General features: G+C 45.8%; 1 pseudogene; it reads right to left on the minus strand.

The window, feature by feature from the left end:
- Nucleotides 1–713: 713 nt before the first annotated feature.
- The window catches only part of LOC111964215 (spectrin beta chain, non-erythrocytic 1-like), an 82747-nt pseudogene continuing 71875 nt past the window's right edge, over nt 714–11585 (minus strand).

An 11585-nucleotide genomic window follows, 5' to 3' on the forward strand; every position in this document is an offset into this window, starting at 1 on the left:
GCTTCATGGTATCATGGGCTTCATGGTATCATGGGCTTCATGGTATCATGGGCTTCATGGTATCATGCCATGCTGTACATCGCTTACGGGTGAATCTCATGTACCAAGAACGTCAAAGTAGAAGAGAATTGGCGACAACAACGAGACACATACAAGTACAATCCTAACATGAAGTCATTCCACATATGGAGGAGCTCAAAGCCCTCCAGAAAAACAATTTAAGACTATTCTCTCGGTCACCATCAAGTGAAGAAAGCTCTCCATGCTTACGCCTCTTCCAATCCAACACAGCTATGCTAGCATTTCACTTCCTTCAACCGCTGATGCGGGTGAGCCTGTCAGTATGTGCTCAATGGAACCTGGGTACAGAATCCATATACATACACTGAGTCAATGCCAAGGGGCACATATTAAACATTCTTCTGAGATTTGTTTTGTGAGCGATAAAGCCTCCTTTGTGATTAAGCGCTATTCAAATAGAAGGAATCCCAGCCCTCAGCGTCCAACCCTACTCCATCTGAAATGAACCCTCCAGCCTCCTCTTCCTACTACTCTTCCTACTAGCCAACCTCCGCAACCCCATGGATGTGCTTCTGCTTACAATCCTCACTAGTGTTTGGCAATGGCAGTGGTAACCAACAGTGTTAACCTGCCCCAGCCATCCCATTTCAAAACAACAGAGGGACCAGGAGGAAGTATGTGAAGTCTGAAAATCATCTAGGAGGAATGTTTAATTAATTAGCATTGTCATCTACATATTCAAAAAAAATATTTAAAAAAAACAAACAAGAATCCTTAAAGCCATCCCAACAACTTCTTTGAGCGTGTGTGTGTGTGTGTATATATGGTGAGTGTGTGCGTGTGTGTGTGTATATATGGTGAGTGTGTGTGTGTGTGTATATATGGTGAGTGTGTGTGTGTGTGTATATATGGTGTGTGTGTGCATATATGGTGAGTGTGTGTGTATATATGGTGGTGTGTGTGTGTGTATATATATGGTGAGTGTGTGTGGTGTGTATATATGTGTGAGTTGTGTGTGTGTGTGTATATATGTGAGTGTGTGGTGTGTGTATTATATGGTGAGTGTGTGTGTGTATGTTAAGTCAGAAAAGCAGCATCCAACTGGACGCTTCGGATTTAGAATAACAAAACAAAAAAAACACATGCAAAACCCACATCACCATAACTCCCACTCTCACCCTTACTAGAATACAAACTCTCTCTGGTTTGAAAAGAAACAACAAAATTCAAAAATCAGAAATAATCCCTCAGAAGAACAAAATCAAATACAGGCAAGATCCAAGTTAAAATAAAACCACTTTAAATATATATAATTTCCCACTGGTGAAAATCACTTACTGCACACTGCTAAAATTTACTGAGCTGAATTTTTTTAAACACCTCAATAACGGTCTTTCCTCAACAAAAGAACAAGACCAACATGGTCCTGTAGATCAAACTCTTGTTTTGCTCTGCAACATGACTCAAGAAATCTACTGACATACTCTTGAAATGATTTATTTAAGTTTTCCCCCCTCAAAACCTGCAACAGCAAAAAGATAAATAATAATTATAATAACACCAATACCAAAAGAAAAAGGGGCTTCCCAAGGAGCACGATAGAMAAAAGGAGAGACTGGAAGAGGGGACCTGGGGACAGCACTCTTTACAACAGTTTCTTTGTTATTGGTAAAACAGCATTAAAGTATTTTGCTTGTCTAAAGATTGTTTGAGCCAGGACTAATTTAAACCAACAATTTATCCAGTGTGGGTGAATGAAAGAGAATTGACTTTGAGGGTCCTCTTAGCCTCTCTGTTCTGCTAATGCTAACCACCCCCTGCCCTCTCCTCGCCCAACAAACCCCTTGGTTTCCCCCGATGATGAGGTCAAAGAGAGTTCTTATTAGTGACTCTGATCAACAAACCCTGCGTATCGGCTGAAAATGCAACTAAAGCTATGGACAAGGGCTTACATTGGTAGGATGAAGCCAAATGTGAGAGATGGAGAAGGCAAGAGAGATATAAAAAAGAAAGAGATGACAAATTAAAATAGAGAGTAGAGAGCGAGAAAGAGCAAGCTCTGTGTGAGCCAGAAATTAGACAAACCCCTCAGGACCCCGACCGACAGCGATGCGTTTATGCGACAAGAGTGCTTTCATTTCTGCCTGTTTCAGTTTGTTGGAATTTTGAGGAATATAATTTTCCTTGATGTTGTTGTTTTACAAATGTTTTATTTCTTCTTTCCAAAGAAGCTGAACCTCTTCTCACGGTCCCTCTCCTTGCCCTCCTTGTTGCGCATGGTGACCCCGGCAGCGTCTGCTGAGCTGGGGGAGATGGGGGGCATAGTCATGGCTCGGTTCAGGGCCCTGGGGCCTCCGGGGGAGTGGTCTCCTGATCCCCCTGCTGGGATGGCGCTATGAATGGAGTGGATCCACGAGGCCATCTCCGTCTGGGACAGACAACACAGGGTTAGTCCRCAGTAGACCACATACACCAGAGGAGCATCAGAATCTTGTTTGGTTTGAAATGTGACACTCACCTCATCTTTAGCTTGGAACAGGAACTCCTTACCGTCCCCTAGCCTGCAGACACACAATGTAGAACAGAAAACTTGGGTCAGTATAGATGCATATCACACMCCCTTGCTTTTAAGTTTAGTTTACAAGACTATTCTCTATTCAAACCGTCCAGTTCCCCCTCCCTCTCCTCTCACCGTAACTTGAAGACGTGTTTCCTCTTCTTGTAGTCGTGTGCRACCTCACACACAGCCTCTCCCAGGCTGATGGGGACTTCTCCGTGGTAGGGGATCCCACTGGAGGCGCTCTTCTGGTCCTTGTAGAAGCCAAGGCTGCCCTTACGCAGAACACAGTACACATTCTGCCAGGACCTATGGGAAGAGAGAGAGAAGCTGTTGGCGGAAGGCATGCAGGCATGCGCCTGAAAAGGTTAGGGACATCACCAAAGAGTTCATGGCGACACACCACATACAAAATGTAATTTTCTGAAACAAAAGCATYTACATTTCATAAATTCTATTTCCCTTTAACTTAATCTTAAATTGATATTGCATTTGCTTAAATTAATCCCATCCTTCAACAGAAGTCTATATGAACTAGGGCTCTCCATTTACCCTTCAGGGAACTCCCACTCTCCCTCTAAGACGGCCCTCCATGCCCCCTGCCCCATTCCCCTCCTGATGTCTTACCTGCTAGCTGCCTTCTTGGCGTGGGACTCCATCTCCTGCTTGCGGTAGAGCATGCCCTCCATGGCATCTGTGCCAGGGTCAGCTCTCTTGCTGGGTAGCGTGGCAGACGGGTCCAGGCGTGAAGACGCCAGCCCGCTGTCTCTCCCCGGACCATTCACAGAGTCAGAGTCAGAACCCTGTTGTCCAAGATGGAAGACACACAGCAGTCAGAACAAAACCATTCGAAACTATAAGCCTGTAAGTCCAGTCATTGACTGTCGGTCTGAAGTTGACAAAATTATCAATGCTATAGGGACACCAGCAAAATGGCTATATTCATATGGTAGCTTTGAACATGGTGTAGAAAACATACAGGACTACACAAAGACTGACACAGAAACACACCAACAGACACATGGAGAACAGAACAGCTACAAGCCCACAGATGGAGGGTCAACCTTCATCTGGACGTCATATCCTGCCTTACAGGGCAACTGAGACATTTTTTGAAATATATGTTTACATTTTTACAATCCAGACTTGGAACATGACAAAGGCAGCACAACGTGTTCCAATAGTGTTGCTATGATATGCTCAAATGTTTAAAGGGGGTGTGGCATTGTTATCTTRGTTTCCTGGCACACAACATCAAATTCATTTTGAAAGGAAATCAACATTTCCTCTCGTCAAAAAACCTTTTCCTACTAACACTGCTTTCAAAACCACCCAACCAAGCTAGGCCCACACCACCCAAGGATCTGTTATGTAGGAAACAGCTATGGCTTCCAATTTAGGACAACACTCATCACATCGTACTAACAATAGCTTGGTGCTGAAACTACTACAGCAACTAACTGCTCTTACAAACACTCATGTCCTGGTCCTTTTGAAGATGGGCACAAACGGAACAGCACCCAGAAAGGCTTGAGAGCCTAAGATTCCTTCATTGAGACATAATGACATCATTATTGTAATCTGTGTAAGGCATGGAAGCCTGAACATCAAATGGGACTGTGTGCTTTTTCACAATCAAATAAAGCAAAATGGTACAGCAGTGACAGCCTGATGGCGCCCTCTATTTGGCCATGCTGAGGTACTGCAGTAGACCAGGAGCTGAGTGAGGGCAGTGACGGGGGGATGAGGAAGCTTGGCTAGGATAGGTACTCACACGCGGCGGATGCTTTGGCTTAGACACAGGTTTAGAGACAGGTTCACATTTCTCTTTCTTTCCCACTGACACTGATGATACTGATAAAGACTGCAGGTAAAGATGCAACAAGACATTGTTAAGAAGTCCTTGTGCTTGAAAATAGCATGCTACACTATGCTAACGTGTTTGAAAGAGACCCTGACACACACACACATACACACACAAATAGATATTACAATTTGACGAACACTTATATCATAAATAGACAAACAGTGACTCACATCTAACGTACAGTACCAGTCAAAAGTTTGGACACAGCTACTCATTCAAAGGTTTTGCTTGATTTTTTACAATTTTCTATATTGTAGAATAACATCAAAACTATTAAATAACACATATGGAGTCATGTAGTAACCAAAAAATGTGTTAAACAAATCAAAATATATTTTATATMTGCGATTCTTCAAAGTAGCCACCCTTTCCCTTGACGACAGCTTTGCTCACTCTTGGCATTCTCTAAACCAGCTTCACCTGGAATGCTTTTCCAACAGTCTTGAAGGAGTTCCCACATATGCTGAGCACTTGTTGTCTGCTTTTRCTTACACAGCCTGAAGGTGCGTTGGGTCATTGTCCTGTTGAAAAACAAATGATAGTCCCACTAAGCGCAAACCAAATGGGATGGTGTATCGCTGCAGAATGCTGTGGTAGCCATGKTGGTTAAGTTGTGCCTRGAATTAAAAATAACACTGGCGARAGTGTCACCAGCAAAGCACCCCCACACATCACACCTCCTCCTCCATGTTTCACAGTGGGAACCACACCTGCGGAGATCATCCGTTCACCTACTCTGCGTCTCACAAAGACACTGTGGTTCGAAACTAATTTGGACTCATCAGACCAAAGGACAGATTTCCAGGGGTCTAATGTCCATTGCTCGTGTTTCTTGGCCCAAGCAATTCTCTTCTTCTTATTGGTGTCCATAATTATTGGTGTCCTTAAGTAGTGGTTTCTTTGCAGAAATTCGACCATGAAGGTTCACGCAGTCTCCTTTAAACAGTTGATGTTGAGATGTGTCTGTTACTTGAACTCTGTGACACATTTATTTGGGCTYCAATTTCTGAGGCTGGTAACTCTAATGAACTTATCCTCTGCAGCAAAGGTAACTCTGGGTCTTCCTTTTATGTGGCGGTCCTCATGAGAGCCAGTTTCATCATAGCGCTTGATGGTGTTGGGTTCACCTTGGGGTCATGATAGGGGCTCTACKAAATGTTTGATGCATTATAATAACTGATTATGCTTATGTTGTATTAATAGAAGGGGAAGGGTTATAAGACCCCTCCCTCTTTACATTTATAGGGTCCTAGACTACAGATTAACAATATATATATGCATTATAAGGTTAAATATTGTTCCACAGTTATTTTCTAGTCTCTGCCTCTTATAAAGAAACGGTCTGAGAGATGTGTGAGTTATGGCATGTAAAAACAGGGTGTCTGAGAAAGAACCCTGCAGGGGAGTGAAAGAGATAAGAGACTAGTCAGACATTCCACTATAATAGTAGTTGTGTAGGCATGGGCTTGGTCTCATGAGTAGAAGGTAATGACGTAGGCAGTGACATCACTAAGGCTGYACTTCGGGCTTAATAAAATAACTTGGACCCTTTACTATTTTGCAGAACTTACTAGGAAACATGCGTGCTATGTTCCTGTTGTCAACTTCTGTCTGCAATTGCATTAATAAGTGAATAATTGATTTACTTAAAGATATTGTCTGAATGCTAATTTCTCCAATAAGCAAATTATTGACAAGGAACAAGGAACGAACCCCAACAATGGTTTTGTAACAGCACTTGAAGAAAATGTCAATGTTCTTGACATTTTCCAGATTGACTGACCTTCATGTCTTAAAGTAATGATGGACTGTCGTTTCTCWTTGCTTATTTGAGCTGTTCTTGCCATAATATGGACTTGGTCTTTTACCAAATAGGACTATCTTCTGTATACCACCCCTACCTTGTCACAACACAACTGATTGGCTCAAACGCATTAAGAAATGCGGACACCTCACAGGTAAGGAAAGAAATTGCAKAAATTAACTTTTAAAGAGGCACACCTGTTAATTGAAATGCATTCCAAGTGACTACCTCATGAAGCTGGTTGAGAGAATGCCAAGTGTGTGCAATGCTGTCATCAAGGCAAAGGGCGGGTACTTTGAGAAATCTCAAATATAATATATKTTTTGGTTACTACATGATTCCATATGTGTTATTTCATAGTTTTGATGTCTTCACTATTATTCTACAATGTAGAAAATAGTAAAAAATTAAGAAAAACCCTTGACTGAGTAGGTGTGGCCAAACTTTTGACTTGTACTGTATACTTAAAGGTTTGGATCCAGTTATCCACATGAGTTATACTAAATACATTCTCTCACACATAGAACATAAAAAAAATCTTTCATTCAAATCTCCTCAAAACATATGGACAAGACAACATGAAGAGGAACAAGACATAAAACAACACTTTATGGACTTACAGTGCWTTTGGAAAGAATTCAGACCCCTTGAATTTTTCCACATTTTATTATGTTACAGCCTTATTCTAAAATGGATTAAAWTGTTTTTTCCCCACATCAACCTACACTGAATACCCCATAATGACAAAGCAAAAACATTTTTTTTTTTTTTTAAATGTTTGCAACTGTATTAKAATAAAAAAACTGAAATATGATATTTACATAAGTATTCAGACCCTTTACTTAATACTTTGTTGAAGCACCTTTGGCAGCGACTACAGCCTCGAGTCTTCTTGGGTATGACGCTACAAGCTTGGCACACCTGTATTTGGAGAGGTTCTCCATTCTTCTCTGCAGATCCTCTCAAGCTCTGTGAGGTTGGATAGGGAGCGTCGCTGCACAGCTATTTTCAAGTCTCTCCAGACATGTTCGATCGGGCTCAAGTCCGGGCTCTGGCTGGGTCACTCAAGGACATTCAGAAACTTGTTCCGAAGCCACTCCTGCGTTGTCTTGGCTGAGTGCTCCAACAGTCGTTGTKCTGTTGGAAGGTGAACCTTCTCCCCAGTCTGATGTCCTGAACGCTCTGGAGCAGGTTTCCATCAAGGATCTCTCTGTACTTTGCTCTGTTCATCTTTCCGTTCATCTTTCCCTCTAAAAACATTACCACAGCATGATGCTGCCACCACCATGCTTCACCGTAGGGATGGTGCCAGGTTTCCTCCAGATGTGACGCTTGGCATTCAGGACAAAGAGTTCAATCTTGGTTTCATCAGACCAGAGAATCTTGTTTCTCATGGTCTGAGAGTCTTTCAGGTGCCTTTTGGCAAACTCCAAGCGGGCTGCCATGTGCCTTTTACTGAGGAGTGCCTTCCGTCTGGCCACTCTACCATAAAGGCCTYATTGGTGGAGTGCTGCAGAGATGGTTGTCCTTCTGGAAGGTTCTCTCATCTCCACAGAGGAACTCTGGAGCTCTGTCAGACTGACCATTGGGTTCTTGGTCACCTCCCTGACCAAGGCCCTTCACCCCCGATTGCTCAGTTTGGCCGGGCGGCCAGCTCTAGGAAGAGRCTTGGTGGTTCTAATCTTCTTCCATTTAAGAATGATGGAGGCCACTGTGTCCTTGGGGACCTTCAATGCTGCAGAAATGTTTTGGTACCCTTCCCCATATCTGTGCCTCGACACAAGCCTCTCTCAGAGCTCAAAGGACAATTCCTATGACCTCATGGCTTAGTTTTTGCTCTGACATGCACTGTCAACTGTGGGTCCTTATYTAGAGAGGTGTGTGCCTTTCCAAATCATGTCCAATCAATTGAACTTACCACAGGTGGACTCCAATCAAGTTGTAGAAAAATCTCAAGGATGATCAYTGGAAAAAGGATGCACCTGAGCTCAATTTCAAGTCTCATAGCAAAGGGTCTGAATACTTAATGTATTTCAGTTATTTTTTAKATTTTTATACATTTGCAAAAATGTCAAAAAACTGTTTTCYCTTTGGCATTATGGGGTATTGTGTGTAGACTGATAAYGACATCTTTTTTATTTAATCCATTTRAGAATTAGGCTGTAATGTAACAAATCGTGGAAAAYGGGAAAGGGTCTGAATACTTTCCGAATGCACTGTATAATGTGGTGAAAATCTGGAATATTTAAGTAKGGAGTTTAATGGGGGGCTTTTAATTGTTTAATTTGAGTATATTAAACAGGAGGTAAGAATTTTTGTCTAGATTTGACTCAATATGGATATTCTGTCTCTCAATGTCCTCTCTCACCTGTGAGGTGTCCTGGTCGCTGTGGATTCCGTTCACTGATACCGACTGGTTCAGTGTGGTCTGGTCCAGGCTGGTCCTGGGTTACACAGGAGGAGGAAAGGGAGTGAGAACGACATCTAGCGGGAAAATATGAAAAAAAAAAAAATCTAATATCTCTGGTTACTAGGAGTTCCTCCAGTCTTACCTGGCATCYTGCGTTTCAGCCTCAGATGGGGCCACCTCTTCTGTAGGTGGTGGTGTGGGGGGTCGCCTCGCCCTCTCCTCCTCCTCTCTCTGTCTCTGGATCTCCTGCTCCTCTAGCTGAAAGAGAAGCCCAGGATAGTGGCTGTTAGAGAAGACACCACCCTACCTTCCTAACAATGCCAAGCCCATGAATCCTCCCAACTCCTGCCCTGGTCCACCTCACCATCATCCCATTTACTCCCTTAATTAACCTTGACCCATTTTCTCCTGCCCCCTGTCCCCCTCCTCCTCCAGTACTGCCCTCTGTCCCCCTCCTCCTTCCAGTCCTGCCCCCTGTCCCCCTCCTCCTTCCAGTCCTGCCCCTGTCCCCTCCTCCTTCCAGTCCTGCCCCTTCCCCCTCCTCCTTCCAGTCCTGCCCCCTGTCCCCCTCCTCCTTCCAGTCCTGCCCCTGTCCCCCTCCTCCTTCCAGTCCTGCCCCCTGTCCCCTCCTCTTCCAGTCCTGCCCCCTGTCCCCCTCCTCCTTCCAGTTCCTGCCCCCTGTCCCCCCCCAGTCCTGCCCCCCTCCTCCTTCCAGTCCTGCCCCCTGTCCCCCTCCTCCTTCCAGTCCTGCCCCCTGTCCCCCTCCCAGTCCTGCCCCCCTCCTCCTTCCAGTCCTGCCCCCTGTCCCCTCCTCCTTCCAGTCCTGCCCCTGTCCCCCTCCCAGTCCTGCCCCCTCCTCCTTCCAGTCCCGCCCCTGTCCCCTCCCAGTCCTGCCCCCTCCTCCTTCCAGTCCTGCCCCCTGTCCCCCTCCTCTCACCGTAGTGAGTTTCTCCAGCAAGGGTGAAGCGCTCCTCCCAGCCGGCGGCTAGCTTCTCAAAGGCCTCGTGGCGTTTGATCAGGCTCTCCACCTCGTCCACGTTAGAGCCCAGCTCGGCCCCACGCACCAGGGGCTCCTGGCCTGCCAGCCATGTCTCTGCCACATATGCATCCCGGCCAAACTGCAGCACCTCCAGAACTGAGACAGAGGGACAGGAGAAAAAAATTTGTAACCATGAAAGGACCTCTCCCTCTCTCCCCACAAACATGCAAACACACACCCAAACACAGATGCTAAAACACACATGCACTAATACATGCGCGCTAACACACACGCYCTAACACACACACACTCTAACACACATACACCCTAACACACTTGTAAGTCGCATCTGCTAAATGACTCAAATTAAAACKTTTAAAATGTAAAACAAACACAAACTAATGAAGAAACACCACCACCACAGCCTGAAGTACACATACCTATCTGAAGGTGGTCCATCTTGTCCTGCCACTTGTTGTTGATCTCGTCCCTCTTTTCTTGGAGCTGGTGCAGTTTCTCCCGGATCTGAATTGAGGCAGGTCAATAACACCACATGAACAAACTGCACAATACACACTGAGGTACAATACAAACCCTACTCACACATTGCATAAACACACCTTTGACATTGGATTTTGTCCTAATCCCTTGACTAAATACTAGTGTGTGTGAATTGACGGGAGTGTGTACTGTACTGTATGTGGTGTAACGGTGACATGCCCAGGCCCATACCTCATCAGCTGCATAGTGGTTGTTGTTGATGAGAGAGTGTCCCATCTCATTGCAGGCGGTGAAGCTGTCTGCCCGGGTCTCGATCTCGGACTTGATGTCCTGATGGTTGGCTATGACCAGCCCTGCAGAGGACACGTCCCTGAGAGAGAGAGGATGGGAGGGTGGGGCGGGGAGCGGAATACGTTGGTGAAAGGGATTTTATATTGGGGCCCTAACCATTGACCTTAATATAACTAACATTGGAGAACAGCAATGACACACAAGTGAGAGATGATCAGGTCTGACCTGGGGCTGTCGTGGGCGTCGATCTGCAGGTTGACCCCGTCCATCCACAGCATGAGGTCACGCACCATGTTGAAGAAGCGGAACTTCTCCACGGTGTCCAGCAGGAGGTGTCGGCGAGCCTGGCCGGCCCCCAGCAYACCCTCCCAGGCCTCAGTGACAGAGTGCTCACTCCGGTGGATCTCCTCAGCCTTCTCCCCAGCGTAGGCCTTCTGCAGCCGCGCTGCGTCGTCCTGCACCTGGTTCACCTGGGGATGGAGAGGGACGGGGCAGACGGSAGCTTAAAAACCATTAACCTTTTGCTCTGACAAATTGCTAATATCATGTAGTGTCTGCATTAAATCTAATATTTTAGTGTGTTCAGAGTGTGTGTAATGACTGGTGTTCCTGTAAGTATCCCTGTACTCCCGTTGTATGGTGCCAAATTAATTCAATTTAATGCAACTTCTTTATTGTCCCTGAAGGGAAATTCATGGTGCAGTCAACAGTTAAAAGCAGCAGCCTACCTGTCCACTGAGGGCTTGGATGTCGTGCTCATAGGCATTGTGCTGTCGGTGGAGGTGCTGGACGGTATTGAGGTCACGGCCCAGGTCAGAGGGCAGCGCATCCTTCTTCTCCCGGACCCTCCCCATGGCCTCGCGGGCGTCCTGGTGGAAGCGGTGCAGCTCGTAGGAGGCGGCCAGCATCTGGGTGCGCGTGTCGATCAGCTCCAGCAGGTCGGCCCACGCCTCGTTCAGCCCGTCCTTCCACTCTGCCACGCTGGCGTTCTCAGGGTGACCCGACTCGATGAGGTCATCGGCCTGACCGTTAACGGCATCCACGCGCTCCTGGCCAATGGTGCTGGTGTCCCGAGCAAACTCCCGGAACTTGTCCCGCAGCATCTAAGGAGAGAGGGGGATTACATATGGTTGAACATCATACTGACTTGTCCCG

This window comes from Salvelinus sp. IW2-2015, linkage group LG5, assembly GCF_002910315.2.
Source record: "Salvelinus sp. IW2-2015 linkage group LG5, ASM291031v2, whole genome shotgun sequence".
In the NCBI taxonomy this organism is placed as follows: domain Eukaryota; kingdom Metazoa; phylum Chordata; class Actinopteri; order Salmoniformes; family Salmonidae; genus Salvelinus; species Salvelinus sp. IW2-2015.